The sequence below is a fragment of the Apus apus genome, chromosome Z, assembly GCF_020740795.1.
Source record: "Apus apus isolate bApuApu2 chromosome Z, bApuApu2.pri.cur, whole genome shotgun sequence".
NCBI classification, from domain to species: domain Eukaryota; kingdom Metazoa; phylum Chordata; class Aves; order Apodiformes; family Apodidae; genus Apus; species Apus apus.
In genome coordinates, this window is record NC_067312.1 from 21,954,856 (window position 1) to 21,971,901 (window position 17,046).

The following is a 17,046-nucleotide window of genomic DNA, read 5'->3' on the forward strand; positions in this document are numbered from 1 at the left end:
TTCTTTGTGAGAATTCAGCTCTGAGCTCAATAATCACAGTCTCAGTGGGATCAGCATTGTCTCCAGTGCAACTAGCTATGTTATATAATGAAAACAATTGGTCTGTATTTTTTTGTTAATAAAAGTATCCAATTACTGTGTTCTAAATTGCAGAAGCATTGCAGTTATGTGGAGTAATTCAGAGAATGGCTCTGCTTTAAAAATAAAAATATTAATTAATCCCAAAAGATACAATTTTACCAGAAATATATTCTGTAAAATAGAAAATTAAACGGAAAGTGTTACTTCATATCCTTTAGGAAAACAGCCATTTAATGCAGCAGAATAAACAATACATAAGCAAGAATGCTTGTGCAAAAAAAAACTTCTAGAAATTTCACACTTCCTATCTTCTGGATTAAGATGAACTATTATCTTGGCCAGACATTTCTATATCAGGCACCAGTCCCAATACTGACCCCTGAGGGACACCACTGGTCACGTGCCTCCATTTGGACATTGAGCCATTGACCACAACTCTCTGGGTGCAGCCGTCCAGCCAATATCTTATCCACCGAGTGGTCCATCTGTCAAATCCATGCCTTGTCAGTTTGGAGACCAGGATGTCATGTGGGACTGCAGGATTCCTGCAGTGTATTTAGTTTCTGCCTGTTTGTAGAATCATTGGTGCAGTTGATCAGTGTCTGTGTTGCCTTTCTGTATGCATACTGCATAGTTAAAAATCCCTTTAGAGAATTCCACATTTCTAGCACTTTACCACTAGTGATCCATCAGGAAGACCAAATAACAACAAAAAAAGGTGATTAGTTTTAAAATATTTTGAAACAATATGGTAGGGAATTGCCCTAAGAAACATTTTCCATTTCTGTAAATTTAATTCAGATAATAACTGTTCAATCAAAATTAAACCTCTGCAGTTTGTAGCACTGTTCCGGTTGTGTAGGGGCACTGAATAGTCCTCTTGAGAGCTGTTTCTTCTTCTCTTGCAGAACTGACCTTCTGCATCTGGTGTGGTAAGTACTCCATAGTATGCAAACTACTGCTGATGATTCTGGATAAGAAACACCAGCTTTTGAACCTAATTCCATGCCTATTGAAACCAATGGAAAAATCCTGGGTTCAGCAACTGTGGATTACTGTTGCATTTCACTGACTCGAACAAAAAAGACTGAGAGTCCTATTAAGTCTATGAAAGTGAGGTGAATCCACATAATGTACTACCGAAGCTAACCCAGCTACACAGCAATCAAATCAGCCCAATCAAAGGGACACCAGCATCAGCAGATGTATTTTCAAATACTTTTAGCTTCTGAAAACTTACAAATATGTCATTAAGAACAAAATAAATACTAATCAGTGGTGGAGTTCCAAACAGACAAACACCTGCTAAGCTATTTGCATTCATTAACATTTAAGTTTCATTGCAGTAGAGGTGGGGCACCTGCAAACTCACTTAGCAGAAAAGTGTTCAATTCAGTAAGTCAGTTACTTTTGGATTTTCCTTATTTTGCTAAGTAATTTCTACCTTACAATCTTTCTCCCTCTATTCTTCTTTCTTTTCTTCTCAATATTTCTTTATTTTCCCTTTTTTTTTTTTTTTTTTTTTTTTCACTAACAAAAAATCTTGGATTGAGATGATAGGGCAAAACTCTAAAGAAGCTCCATGAATGACAGTTTGATGAGCAGCAGAAGTTTTGAACTATTAATGTCTATTTCCTCCTTTCCTTATATATGGTGATAATAGAACACCAGAGATCATTTGGGAGGCAACAGTGCCTCTCTATCCACTTGTTTCTTTGTGCATTCAGAGGGGAGAAAATGTTGACAACTCTTTCAACCAGAATTCTAACTTATCTGAAAATACATATTCTGAGCCATTTCTTTGACCAGAAGTACAGAAAGATATGATTTTGGTTCTTGCTGTTAGTGTAACAATTATAGAAGAACTAGTAAAATTTTCTTCTGGCTTAATGTAATGTTTGAAGAAACAATATGATGATACAACTTAATCAAGATAAATTGAACCACAATTAATCCCTCCTAATTCAATGTTTCAGAGAATTCTAAGTATGATAGCCCTTTGTCAGGTCCTGTGGGAATTAATGAAAAATTCCACCAGACATAATATATACTTGAATGTCATGTTGATTTATACTGTATAGCTGCTGAAAAAGAAGGAGAATTCCCAGTTTTCAAATGCTGCAGGACAGATTTCAAGAGCTATCTTTGCCATTAGTCTGTCTGATCAAGAAGTACTAAAAAAGACAGGTTGGGTTAAAGACTGTGGTCTTTTACAATTTCTGCCTGAACATGACAGGATGTTGGCTTACCTACAACTGCAGTTATATTGTTACTGTGATAGGACAAAATATATGCTTGAAAAGATTAGAAACTCTTGATCTTTTATATAGAAATAAAGCTCCCAATTGCTTCACTTGGCCCTAAAGCTGAAAAGCAACAGACAGACGTGCTAGAAAAATGTTATGCTTTGTACTCACAGGTATCTTAGAGTCTGACAAGTTTTGTTGAATTGTCTCAAGTTTCTGATGTTATCATGTGTCTTGTGAAGGCTGAAAATCTTCCCTTTAAGCCTTAACTCGTTTACTCATGCAGTTGAACAAGAATAATATCTTTCAGTGAAGAAAGAAAGTTCCTAAAGTTCGTATTAAAAAGAAAAAAATTAAGTAGGAACTCTATTCTTAAACAGAATGGAAAGATTACAAAACATACTATTTTCTTAAAGTATTTTGATTTTCTAAGTTGCTTTCTGGTATTTACTCTTGCTTGCTAGGCTCAAAGGTCAGTTAGTGCCTCTATAGATATTTTTTTAAGTACAACATCATAATACAAACACCTATGTACAAATTATTTTTTATGTAATTAGTTCAGATTTTAAAATACAGCAACAGAGTTTCTTGCTGTTCCCTGCTAGTATATTTAGGATCACTAAAACAGATGAGAAAAAGGGATCTAGTTTCAGTCATGGCTATATTTCAATGTCTTTTTCCATGTTTCTTCTCATCAACAATTGTCATCAAATCTGACAGTGAAGCCTTTAAAAAATTGGTTACTGAAACAAGTCTAAGTGACTACTGAAAGCACTAAAAACATCTTGAAGCCAGAAATCTTCATGGAAACACCATGTTGTAAACACCATCTTATAAGTTATTTTGTTCTTTATGCAATTCTGTGGTTACAAAAACTGGTGTATTATGACTTTCCTATATAGACTTTAATTTCAGAGGAAGAAGAGAATGAAGGAACTAAATAAGGAAGCCCTCCTTTCTGAGTTTTGAAGTGCTTTCCAGGAAACTGGAATAGTCTCTGAAATAGCTTTTGTTACATTATTACACATCCAAACTTTAGACTGTAAATCCCAAAATTGATGAACTAAAAGTCTACCAGTTTTAATAGAACAACATCAGTTTGCACCTCCATGACCACGCCACATTGTCGTCTCTGCACTTAGCATAGAAAGAGTATCTGCCATATTTTCTAGCTTCCTCAAATAACCCTGGCCTTAACAGCTGCTCAGGCTAAGGTCTGAGGAAGTGATTAACCACTGCTTGACAAATAATTTGGGTTTAACAGAAACACAGATAAAAAGTAGTAAGGACATGAGTAGAATTAAGATTACAAGAAGGTTGGTAGTATCAGATGCACAAAAAAAGAACAAGATTTTTAAGAAGTCAAAACCATGAAGTGTTTGAAGTTCCTAAAAATCTTAGCTAAGGAAAAAGAAATGCAGGTGGGATACAGCAGATTGTGGAAATAAATGTGATCTTTTCGTTCTGCAGAAAGACAAAGAAAGACACATTGCAGCAAAAGTTCATGGCTGCAGGAGATGCTTGGCTATTTCTGAGAGACAGAGACTAGCAATTTTCTGGTGACACAGACAGATCCACCAAATCCTGAGTTTTCACGCCAAGTAAACATGAAATTAGATGCAACACAGACTTTAGTGACAAAACTCACTAGATTTAGTATCACAGAAAAATAATATGTAGGAATAATTGTAAAACTGTAAGTATCTTGAAGACTTTCTGAAAACTATGAGGTCTATGCCCCCACCATACCCTCATGGTCCAATACTTCAGAGAGATTCTTTCTGACAGCTTACATCCAAAGACTGTGAAACTACTCTCAGTTTTCCAGCGTTCCTTGTAAATAGTGCATTAATTCGTACCATCTATTACTTTGTGGAGAGGACCTGAAAAGGAACAGAGGAATCTAGATGGCTTGTATTTCAGGCAGTCCTCCACCTCTAAAACAAGATTTTGATGCAGGTATGGCTTGTATTAGCAGAAAAGCATATGTAATGGCTCAGACTATCAAAACTCTTTATGTTGATATGGATATAACACTTTTCAGTTTCCAGGACTAAGAAAAAAAAGTCACTGAGAACAACATAGCTAAAAGAAAATATTTATGGGCAAGACAAAATAAAAAGAAGGGGTTAATAAAAAATGGGTAAAATGTTAAACCAGAAAATAAATAAATGTAAGGTTAATAGGCAGACTAGGAAAAGACAGTAGGCAAACAGAAAATGAAAGAAGTTTGCTAGTAAGTTTGCAAATTATTTTGGTCACAGCTACACTGAATCAATATGACCCAACTCAAACATGTTTGCTATCCTTAGGTACATATGAAAAATTAGTGAAGCACAACACTTTTCATACAGGTCTTATGAACCTTCATCTGAAGTATATAAAAGCTTAACAATACTGACAAGAAGGGAAAATCAGATATTTTTCAGTGACGTCCAGTGATAAGACAAGGGGCAGTGGGTACAAACTGGAACACAGGAGGTTCCACATAAACATCAGAAAAATCTTCTTTATTGTGAGAGTGACAGAGCACTGGAACAGGCTGCCCAGAGAGGTCGTGGAGTCTTCTTTACTGGATACATTCAAAACCCACCTGGACGTGTTCCTGTGTGATGTGCTCTAGGTGACCCTGCTCTGGCAGGGGGGTTGGACTAGATGGTTTTTTGAGGTCCCTTCCAACTTCTAAGATTCTGTGATTCTGTGATTTAGTGTGAAGAAAGAATGTAGGAGGGAGAAGAGGGAGCTATTTTCAACCTGAGGCATTAGGCAAAGATAAAATATTTGCAGATCTGTTAAAAAAAAAAACAACAGCTATTGAAAAGAACTTGGAAACACCTTTGCTAGCCTGGAAATGAGTACTGGAAAAAGAACCCAGTCCAGGAAAAGAGGAACTAAAACTACATGGTGGCTATAGGCAGCCCTGAAAAATCTATCACATATCACCAATCCCATGGGAATTCTTTAGTAGAAGGGATCCTCCTTTTAGCAGTTGCCTTGTTTTAGTCTGAGTTTTCACAGAATCACAAAATTGTCAGAGTTGGAAGGGACCTCTTAAGCTCGTTTAGTCAAATCCCCCTGCTAAAGCTGGATCCCCTAGAGCACATTACTCAGGTCTGCATCCAGGTGGGTTTTGAGTATCTCCAGAGAAGGAGCTTCCACCACCTTCCTGGGCAGCCTGTCCCAGTGCTCTGTCACCCTCAGCATAAAAAAACTTTTCCTCATATTTAAATGGAACTTCCTGTGTTCCAGTTTGTGCCCATTGCCCCTTGACCTGTCACTGGGAAATACTGAAAAGAGTCTGGCCCCATCCTCCTTGCACCCACCCTTTAGATACTTACAGGCATTAATAAAGTCTCCCCTCAACCTTCTCTTCTCCACGCTAAAGAGTCCCATCTCTCTCAGCCTTTCCTAGTAAGGGAGATACTCCAGTCCCCCATTCATCTTTGTTGCCCTCCTCTGGACTCTCTCCAGTAGCTCCCTGTCTCTCTTGAACTGGGGAGCCCAGAAATGGATGCAGTATTCCACCTGTGGCCTCACCAGGGCAGAGGAGAGAGGGAGAATGACCTCTCTTGACCTACTGGCCACTCTCTTCTTTACACACCCCAGGATTCCATTGGCCTTCCTGGCAAAAAAAAGACACACTGCTGGCGCATGGATAATTTACTATCTACCAAGACTCCCAGATCCTTCTCCTCAGAACTTCTTTCCAGGAGATCCACCCTTAACATATATTGGTGCATGGGGTTCTTCCTCCCCAGGTGCAGGACTCTACATTTGCCCGTGTTGAACCTCATGAGGTTCCTCTCTGCCCACCTCTCCAACCTGTACAGGTCATACTGGATGGAAGCACAGGTTTCTGGAGTGTCAGCCACCCTTCCCAGTTTGGTATCATCGGTGAACTTGCTGAGGATACACTCTGTCCCTTCATCAAGGTTATTGATGAATATGTTGAACAAGACTGGACCACGTATTGACCCCTGGGGGACACCACTGGTTATTAGCCTCCAATTCAACCCTGATCTGTTAATCACAGTCCTCTGAGTTCTGTCACACAGACAGTTCTCAATCCACCTCACTGTCCACTGATCTAGTCCACAATCCTTCAGGTTCCTAATGAAGATGTTATGGGAGACAGTGTAAATATTTTCTATGTTTTCTATGCCAGTCATTCTATCAAGCCAAGTGATAAATCCCAGATAGGACTCACTCTAAACATTCTTGTTTAGAAAGACCTTGGTATCAGAGACAGGTGCCTGGACAAACTGAAAATCTCTCCATTCACTTCCAAGGAAGTCTTTCTTTCTAGGTCTCTGTTCCGGTACCAAATGTTCTGTAATTTTCAGTCAGGAATCGCCTCTGTGCTACCTATGAAGCTAGAAAGCAAATCCTCTCCCATTCTTTGATAACTTTTTCATAAAGAGGAGGTTGTTATTAAATAGAAAGAAAATTTGGATGCTTATTAGTGTACTTAAAAGTCTGGTGTCATCTCATAACTATCTTCTGACCACAGCAGAAGATCAATAGATTAGTCAAAATGGCCAAATATATCAGTCTTGTGATGTGTGCATCAACAATGAGATTTGTGAAAGTCAATATGATTTCAGATGTCCTCATCACTCCAAAAGTAAGCCTGAGACTTGTAGATGAATTTGGTTGCCTAAATCTGGGGTACATAATAGTGTGAGATGTGGACTCGTTGTAGGTCTGTACAGTAAATAATGTAACTACTTATTTCTCACCACCTTGTCATCCTACATATGTTCTACCTGGCATTAGTCTTCTGTGTTGTCCCCTTATATATAGACTTTAAAGATTTTGGGCTGAGCCATGATCAGACAGGAATACTTCCGTTATTTGAAGAAACACTAATAAATGATAATAAAAAGCTGCAGACAAAATAATTATCTACTCAGCTAGTAAATCTGAAGCCAGTCTCTATAAAGATATCTTTTATTCAGGAAATAAAAGTTTTCATGGTAATTTTATGACCTTTGACATTCTTTAAAACATTCTTCCAAAGCAAAAAGTCCTGCCTATCTCTGATGAAAAACTATTTAACTCCGTACAACTGTTATTTCTAGACATGCTAAGTGGACTCATGTTTTCTTCAGTGATGGAACCTTACAGTGAAGTATTGAGTTGGTTGTATCTGTTCCCCCAGTAAGAATGTATCATATAAAGGATTAAGAAAGCAGATAATCTGTTCTTGCATTGCCTTAAAAGGACTCTTTCAGCCCACCTTTAACAAAGTCTATCATATTGTGAGACTGTAAGCTTCATCAATGAATTCTGAATACTTGGTAAGTTTATTAGTGGGCATAAGCATACTTATATTTGTATATAATTTTACCCCATCCCTGGAGGTTTTCAAGGCCACATCAGATGAGGTTTTGTGCAACCTGGTCTAGTGGTAGAATTCCCTGCTCATAGCGGGGGGAGTGGAACTTGATGGCCTTTTAGGTCCCTTCCAACCTTAAAAATTCTATGATTCTGTGATACTAACAGAATTCTCTTATACTAGATTAAAGCTCTATTAGGCTACTATCTGGTAATTAAAGCATCACTTTCTCAATTAACATTAGTTTATTGGAGGCACAGTAACTATTAACACATTGAACTATGAAAAATAGGTCGTTTAGTATTCTGAAATTGTATTTTATTTTTTCTACAAGTACTAATGGGAGTATGTTTTGATTTCTGTTTTAACAGTATGCATTTAAAAGTATTTTAATATAGTTAATTCAAAGTGCCTTCTTAGAACACTATACTCTTGCATTTTCAATCTCAGGTGCCTAAAATTACAAGAACAGGGTCTGCATTATGTCTATTTCCATTTCTTCATCCTGTTGATTCATAGAGTTATGCAAAGTGCTTCTTCAGGTTTGCTATTAAAGAGAATATTAAACATTTAAATAAAACTGAATGTGAATGTCAGCAAGTGATGGACCTTTCAAATCCGGAGAAAGAAAAAAATAATATAATTTTAAATTTTATCCTTACAAGCTTTTATTTAGTAGAGCAATAACTACCCAGCTAGCAGTTATTTCTGACATTATACATGCTAGGCTCATTGAACTGAAGCTGCAGCTCAAACTACATGCTTGATACATTACAGTAACTTGAGAAGGAAAACAATTTACACCCCACATCCAAAAAGCAAGATTATTTTTAGTGGACTGTTCACATTTCCTTTTCTTTTCACCAAGCATTGCTTTGACAAGTGTCTGGTAATAATTTCTGTACACTTGAAGTATTGCATAGGTAGTATAAAATACATCTCTTTGCTTTTTCAGGTGAAGGCAGCCAGTACCCTTTAAATTCAAAGTAAAAATATTCTCTAAATTGGTCATGGACAATTTTGACCTTAGCTAACTTTATGATCTGAGAAATTTAAGGGAAACTTTATGTATGACTTTAGCTGGGGATGAAGTTTGGCCATTATGCTCTCAGGCACAATTAGGCTTCCTTGGACTCTTTCCTTAAGATGCACATAAAGTCTTTCTGGAGGATAAATTTCTTATTTGACCTTCCATTTCCCATTTGCACTGCATGATAGACTTAGGAAGGAGCTTGAATGACTTTCAGTTAAGAAAGTACTACAAAGACAATAACAAACTTTTGTGGGGATAGACATTTCTGATATTTCTGAATATTTGGTTTGATTGTCCATATGTGCAGTCACTTATTTGGAAGAGAAATAAAGCATACTCATTCAGTGGGAGCTCCAGGAGGTGATGACTCTGAGGAGGCCAAAATATCTCCTGGGGTTTTGGTATGTGTTTTTATGCTGAGGGTGTTGGAAGGGGCCTTACACCTTTTTCTGTCGTTCTCATTGTGGATGGCAGAACTGACAGCTTTTGTTCCTGTTTCCCCCCTTGCGTGTACTGCTGGCCTGAGATCTCTGACATCTGTGTTGAGCATAGTTTCACTCACCTTCCTGTAAGTAAAATCATGACCATGATTAAACTTTCCTTTGGTGTTAAGCTACTTAATTTATTTGAGTTGTTGCTGGGATATATGTGCATTTTCAGAAACCGAGTCAAAACAGAATATGCTTTTCCATTTTTAAATTTTAATTTTTGATAATACTTTATGGCTTTGCTTCTACTAGCCAGCTTTCTGGTTTTGTTTTCTGTCTTTTAGTAACCTTAGACTTTATGTTGACATATTTGTGACACTAATTATACAACAGTATGTTCAGTCAGAGAGGCTTTTTTTTCAGAACACTACGAATCAACCCAAAACTTGGGAAGGAAGAATAATTCAAACCATTCAACTGAAAAGCTTTTAAATACTGAGCTTTCAGTGTCTCTGCAATAATAAAACATTATAAAAAGATGTAATTATTTTAGGGGTGAAGATCTGCATGTTCAAAAGAATCATCAATTGAATTAGGTGCTGAACTCCTTTGAAGCTGCTTTCAAATTTCCAGATTAATTTTGTTTACTCCTGTGAAATCAGTCATCTGAGTACAAGAGGAATATAAAATAAGGAGGACTCACTCTTTCAAAAATGTGTATTCATGACCTTAGACAATCTGGAAGGAGTTCAGAGGGTTTTATCATGCCTTTCATCTTAGGATCCTCTTTTTTCTCCATGGAGGTTTTAATGGCTGTTTCCTGCTTCAACATTATTAAAAGAGGTTCAGTAGTGTTAAGGTGTTCACAAGGAGACAATTCAAAGGCACGGAGGACAGCAATGCAAAGTGTAGGGTCTCTGTTCCTCCATTTTTAATGATATGTTCTTGCTAGAACAGATGCAGAGGGAAAGAGAAGGACAGTTTTGTCTCTTAGCTCAGAATGTTAGTTGGTGTTGGGAAAAAGAAAAAAAAAAAAGGCTAACAATCACTCAACAAAAAGCGTTCAGGAGTTTTCTGGATTTACACAACATAGACAACAACTAAAAATACTGTAAAATATAAATATCAGAAGCTATGTCCCTCACTCCTGAAGGAGATTCTATTACAAAAATAATCCTTGTATTAATGTTCCATGAACATTTCAGGCACTGTTCCTTAGGTCTATTAGACTTCAAAATATGAATTGTTTTTTATATCAAAGTGTTTTATTAGCAGATTGTATGCCTTGGAGTATGAAGGTTGTCCCAAATCAAGTTTTTTCTGAAAAGCAAGAGAACTTTCAGAAGCCTCTGAGATACACAGAAGAATATTGTGCACAGTGTGTAGCTGTGGATCCAGACATAGTAATACAAAGCAAAAAAGTTTCTTAGCATTCAACAAGCAGTGGCTTACATATGTAACTCCTGGTACAATATGTTAGATTCTAGTTATAATGGACAGAACAATAGGTGTCATTATTCATTACAAAAAGACAGCTTTCTGTTCAGCTACCTCTGAGGCTAATCAGACAGAATAGATATTTGTACTGATGCTGAAGCAGCAACAGAAGCTAAGATACAGAAGCAAGTAGCTTCATCATCTGGTTTCTTGCCTATACATGAAGCTAGATTTATTTAAAGAGAGAGAAAAAGTGAAGTACTTGAACTAAAGCAAACAAATTTCATTTTTTAATGGAAACAGTCAACCAAGGATTAATGGGCTTGAGTGGTAAAATAAGGCAGTTAACTGAAACCGGAAGGTAAGAGGTCTCATCCAGCTTAGAGAAATTTTTCGCCCTTTGCCATTGTAATGCTCCCAGTAAACCTTTATTGCCAGGAAAAAGCTATTACTTAGAAAGGTATGGAAGCACATTGAGCAACAGATTGTTTAAGTCTTCTCTTAAAATAGACAGAGATTAGAGACATCTTTATATGTCACATTTAGGAAATGCACTATATAGTGCACTAAAATCAGTACTTTCTGATGATACTGAGAAAATGAGAAGGCAAAGATACTGAATGACTACTATACTAAAATTTCTCCACATTAAAGCAGCATTTAATGCTTTGAGTATCTCATTCTTACTTACCCAGGCACTAACCCTCCAGTTTCTCTCAGTTGCCACTTGTCTTCGATCTTCCTGTGACGTTATGAACTTGCTGTCCCATCTGTGAGCTGATTTAGACTTTGCAACTTAGAGGCAACATATTTGGGATGCATTTGTAACACCTGGGAACTCTTCCACTGCTCATGTATTCAACTAGCTGAGACTACATTATTCATAAATTTGATAGTGTTCTGTGATTTACTGCTGCTTTCATTAAAATGCATCTTTCAAACATCAATCACCAAATGAAAAAGTGCTTACCTTTTTTTCCCCTGAATAAAATACTGAAGGGTTTTTTTTCTTCTTTTTTTTTTTTTTTTTCCTTTCCTTTTTCTTTTATGCCTCTGATAGGACAGAATGTCTTAAATAATGAAATTGAAATATATATATTTTTTACTGTTTTCAAAGTGGCCAGCTTAGGACATCATACATTAGAAAACATGCTTTGGACCAGTGGTTTCTACCTTTCACACCTACATCTGAAAATATTGAGAAGAAGCTAGAAACAAAGAGTCATGAATTATTTATAGCAATCTATTTTCAAATTGTCTCACAAGCATTACTGCCTACTTCTTTTGTAACTCAACAGATTGTAACAACTGACTGCATTTCTTCCAGAAATGGAAGTCTGCATCCCCCTTTGTTGTAGTTGAGAGAGAAAGGCAATGATGCTCAAGAATTGATCAGTGACCTGATCATCCACTACCAGGTGTGCTGTGATTACATGGAATACAGTCACTAACACAACTTACCAGCATGTCCTTCAGTGGTTTGCCTTTTTGGTCTCCCTTTTGCTATTAAAAAGGATGGTTGTGGAAAAATCTTCCCTCTCTGACAAACAATTAAACCCCCATCTCCCCCAGCCCAGTGGCTTATAGGAAATTTTGGATGATAGTTCCTCTAGCAGTGGAGTGAAGCAGGAGTAACGGGTACTAAGATTTATTTTTTTTCCAGAAAAAAAATAGTATTCTTATTCACAATGGGAAGTGAAAAAATATTTTGAACTCATAAAAGGCACAATTAATGTATTAAGAAAACATATTGTCCTCATGCATCCTTGGAGTACTCATAAGTAAAAGATACTGTATAGAGGGAAGAACATGAGTAAATGCTACAGCTGGCAGCATTAATGCTGCCCAATACGGCAATGCAGGAAATTACACACACAGACTACTGATTTGCCAAAACCAAATAAGTTTTGGAAAGTTTGTATCCAGCGACTTGATCCAATTTTGTCTGCCTACTTTGTTTTGCCTTTGGTTCCAATTCAGTTCCCTGCCTGGGAACTCTCTAACTCTAATGGGAAAACGATGAAGTGATTTAAATTTAATGGTTAGTTTGTGGATTTAGTGGATTCAACACAGTTAACAGGGAAGGAACTAGAAAAAGGCAGGTGAATGAATAAACTGAAAGAGTGAAAAACTAAATGACAGAAAGACTGCTTTTCACCTTAAAATGCAAAAAGTAATTTTTTTTTTAAGCTAACGTCATCGGAAAGATTCATCTGCTATAGTAGGATTTTAAGGAACCTTGATGAGCCTTGGATATTTAATGACCACTTTCTTGTCAACACTTCACTTCCCTTTGCAAGAGAAGTATTTGCTCATAAAAATTGCCAAGGGCGTGGGGGGGGGAAATAAAAAAAAAAAAAAAAAATGCATGGAGCAAGGACACAACAACAATAATATTTCAAGAGTTTAAACATGATAGGGAAGTTGCTACTTCTTGATGCTGCCATTACTGTCAATGAACCAAAAAAAGAGCACTAAGAAGAAATGACCAATATATTTTCTCTCTAAACATACTTCTTCCAGACAGCCATAACTCTGGTGAACCACTAGGTGTTGCAAATGAAAAATTTAATGTTAAAACAATGCTCTCACTTCTCAAAACCCAGGAGTGACATAATAAATATGTTTTGTTTAGGGAGCTATACCTATTTAGAAAAATACCCTTGGGAATATTTCCTCTGAGACCAGGCAATGCTGTAGATGGAAAGACTGAAAGAAATAGTGATAGATTCATGTGAAAGGTATTACTCTGCCATCCTGGAGATACCTCTTTTAGACTCACTCAATCTTTGCTGTCTACAAAGAACAATCTACAATGAAAATTCTTGCCACCCTCTTTTCCTTGTGCATAGTGTGTCTCACCCTAACCAAAAGCCTTACTTCTGCAAGCACTTCAGCTGGTGCTTCAGTGGAGATGTTTATAGACTTTAGCTTGTACCGAACATAAGCAGAGCAGGATCTTAATCACTGTATATTGCAGTTTGGACGTTTTTATGATTCTCTCTTTTGGACTTATTTTTTTCCACTTGGGGAAGACACAACAGTTGTTTCAGGCTCACTCTATAGAAGGAATAACACTCCTGGCCAAAAACGAGGTGAGAAAGTATAAGCAAGGGTCTTGGAGGCAGAGGAAAATGAGAAGCTGTCCTTGTTCTAAGCATTTCTCTTTCACTTGCAGGATTATTGAAAGAAAGAAAAGTTACTGCAGGATTTTGAGTGAGGTAAAGACCATTAAATTGAATGAATTTAAGGAGTTTCTTCTGGTTATATTCACATCTTCTCAGTCATTCATCTATTCACCTGCATTTGGGAAGATCTCTTGCCTTTCTGTTCCAAGTTATAACTCCTAACACATCAATGCTCTGTTATTTTTCATATGCCTAACCAAGGGCAACAGAAGCAGCATTATGCAAAGTTTTGTAGTGCAATTTTAGTGTCTAACTTGAAAGGCAGGCAACCCTAGCTTGGTCATCCCTGCTAATGGCCATCCCTGAGGGGTTTCTGGGGTGAAGAGCTCTCATCCCTGAAGAAGCTGTTCCTCAGAAACAATAACCTCTAAATTGTGCAAATGGTATTTATTGAATTGTCTGCAATCTAGATTCATCCATTTAAAGAATTTGTCCTATCAGATGCACTGCCCTGAAACTCCTCTTGGTTATCACATTACCATGATATGTGCCTAAAAAGCCATGTGTGTCATCTTTTTTTTAAAAGGTGCTAAAACACCTTCTGGTGTGAATGTTAGACTTTTAAACTCCACTGTTTTCAGCAGAAAATCCCTTTCATTATTGAAACTGCCACTTCCTCTTTTTCTCTGCCATCATGCAAGTACTGTCTGCCAGATTTCTATGTAATTTACATATTATTCTGGAGGTGTATTCTGTGCAGTCATGCTGTGTCATATTCTGTGTCAAAAATCACTATGTTTAAAGACTGCACAGCCAAAAACTTAAGCAGATTATTTTCTAGACAGATAATTTTAATGAGTTCAGTTACATATCACAACATCTTGCTTCAATTGTTTATTTTAAATGTGTTGAAAATTCCTTATTTTTACCTGCCGTGTGTGTGAAATATGGATTCTGATGTTATATCTCACCAAAAATAGATTATGGTGAACTTAGGTGTAACATCTGCAAAGAAGCTTTTCCACTCACTATTGCAATTCTCCAAAAGCCATAATCTCAAAGAGTAACTGTTAACTAGTATTAAAGTACAAAATAGGATTTAAAAAAAGAAAAGAAAAAATAATTTACACAGTCTGTAAAATTTATATACAGATTACACTGATCATGCACACTTCCCTACAAAGGAGGACTTCTATTCCTCTGTCTACTGCAGTTGTGTCTTTTCATGCAGTCCTTGAATAAAATGGACCTTGAAGTCAGTTAGGACATAATCTAAGTGGGGGTTGTCCAGAGAAAACAATCTGTACAGGCTACAGTCTGACTGTATCTTCTGTATATTTATAGTAATAAACAGGAATTTCTATATTGTAAATGTTAGTTACAATCTGATATGTTTGATCTAACTGAGCACTTCAAATGCAAAATTTTCATGTTCATATTATTACACAATATTGTAGTTGAGATGTACAATAATCTCATGATATAATACTACAGCTAATAAATTAACCCATTTCAGCACTGGGAAATCAAAACCATTTGTTTTTATTCTATAGGATCTGCCTTCTTCCTGCAACAAGAGAGTTTCTATGCTTGGTGCATCCTGGCATCACATAAGAAAACTGACAGGTTTCAGGTTTCCTGGTATGAGCCACCTAATTTTACAGCAAGACATCAGATAATCAGCATTCATTGTTCAGCTCAGGAATGGTTAAGTGGATTTGACTATTAACAGAATATGTACATTAGAATTTTCTGGTTTAAGACGAATGAATTGTGAGTATAATATACAGATACAGATGTATTGCATTTCCTGGTATATTTTGCTGCTGTAATAAATCTAAATATTTACTAGTATGATCTGTTCTGAAGTTTGTTCTTGTTATCACAGTGATGAGAGGTACTAGACTAATATGTAGACCAATTTTTGAGTCTATTTTGAAGGGAGAATAGAAAAGAGACTTAGCTGAATCAGCAGAAATGACTGATTATGCTCCAGGCTCTCTTTCTTCAAACTCCTGCATATAAGGGCATGAATATTGGCTAGTGAGGTACAAAAGCTTAGAGGATGTTGTAAGGACTTGTGATGGAGTTGTGAATCGCTCAGCACATTAACAGCTCTTTTCAGGACCTTATTTCCTGAGAACTCAGATTCGTGTAATCCCTACACACTGTGGCTTTGGCTGCCTTTATAATTTTTGTCAGGGTTCTTATTCTTTGAAATCTGACAAGATCAAACATTTGATTTGTAGCTGATTATTTTTCTGTTTGTGAACATTTACTCCGTGTTATGTGTTCCTCCACTCCTACTGGGAACAACTATAGTCTAAAAGTAGCACACATTGCATTTTCAATTAACTGAAAGCAGTTCTATTTTACATATGGTTCCAGAGGAGCTGAAAAACCTTGTATTTCCCTACAGCTCGCATCACAAATGTTCCACTTTAACTTTGTTTTTATCTCTTCAGAGCAAATCTTTTCTTAATCATTTGTTCCAAATATCATTAAATTGTTAGTGTCTCTGAAACCATGGATTACTGTGGCTAACTTGTGTGAAGATTTACACTAATCCATTTTGAGCTGGATTTAACATAAATATGCATGGACAAGCTACAAATTTATGTTGAAACAAAACAAAACAAAACAAATATGCATCTCCCCTTATCTAGAATGTCAAAATGTCTAAGGATTTCTCACAAGGTTTGCCATTTATTAAAGCCAAGTAATGCATTTATTTTGTAATATAAATTACTTTATACTTGGTAAAGAGAAACTCCTCAATGTGTATTTGTTGTCCATAGTAAAAGGCAGAAGACTTAAAGGCATATCAGATAGGAGACAACATCAATATTCACATGCTACCTCTTACAAAGCTGTATTTCTTTTCTCAGTATTTGTCTATTTTAACTGCAGGTTTCTTTTGCATTTCTAGACCTTCCAGATTACTTAAAAAGGAAGATAAAGCTGCTCAATTACCTTCAGTAAGAAGAACACAACAGCTGTCTGTCAAGCTGTTTCATCTTGAATGCTGGTGGGATCAACCTGCAATGTTACCAGATACATGAGGATGGTGAAACAGTACATTTACATAGAGGACACAATCTGAAGTTACACATAAACCTCAATTCTGTAATTTTACAGCTTCTAAACATTTGAGTTTACTATACTGTATTCTCTTTAAGTGTGTCACTTTGAGTTTCTCAAAAAAAAACCCAAAACAAACAACCCCAAAAAACCCTGAAAAAATAAAAGCCAGAAATTTTATGAAAATTTTGTTATCATAAGTGAAGCCATCTGTTATCTGTAGATGCCTGCCAGCTGAGCTGCTACTATAACTGAAATCTGGGAGGTTATTCTG